The sequence below is a fragment of the Seriola lalandi genome, unplaced genomic scaffold, assembly GCF_002814215.2.
Source record: "Seriola lalandi dorsalis isolate HSWRI2012SDOR001 ecotype SW California unplaced genomic scaffold, Sedor1 jcf7180001998095, whole genome shotgun sequence".
Lineage (NCBI taxonomy): Eukaryota > Metazoa > Chordata > Actinopteri > Carangiformes > Carangidae > Seriola > Seriola lalandi.
The window spans coordinates 1-537 of NW_019468758.1; the positions used below are offsets into that span (position 1 = coordinate 1).

At 47.5% G+C, this 537-nt stretch overlaps 1 non-coding gene across 1 annotated transcript; it reads right to left on the minus strand.

Annotated features, from left to right (window-relative positions):
* Window positions 1-157: 157 nt before the first annotated feature.
* On the minus strand, window positions 158-240 carry trnal-cag (transfer RNA leucine (anticodon CAG)). Its single transcript has one exon. It is a non-coding gene; the product is annotated as a tRNA-Leu (tRNA).
* Between the last annotated feature and the right edge of the window lie 297 nt (window positions 241-537).

Below are 537 nucleotides of genomic sequence, written 5' to 3' on the forward strand. Positions count from 1 at the left end.
TGTCGCACTGGCGGATTAGGAGATGAAATCCCTAAGTACTACGTCTGGAAACGCGTAAGCTGGTGATCCGTGTATGAGGAAAACTCGGGAGCTCAACTGTTTTGGACATCATCTCTACAATGTTACAGTTCAGATGCTGCTCCTGTTAAAATGTTCATGTCAGAAGTGGGATTCGAACCCACGCCTCCAGAGGAGACTGCGACCTGAACGCAGCGCCTTAGACCGCTCGGCCATCCTGACTCTATGAACTCTCTTTGACACTACTTTGCCTCAACATGTCAGCCATGTGCACTTTGTTGCTGGTTGTCACTTATAGAGCAAGTCTATAAGCATTTTATCCGTATTTACTGAACTTCGGTATGATCTCTTCTTTGTGTGGCGAGCAGCTAAAAGCAGCCCTGACATCCCTCTCCTGGGCAAGGTTTTATTGCTGCCCCTGAGTGCTCGTGAGATATTCCCAGTGTATTTTAGTGGTTCCACGGTGTAATGGTTAGCACTCTGGACTTTGAATCCAGTGATCCGAGTTCAAATCTCGGT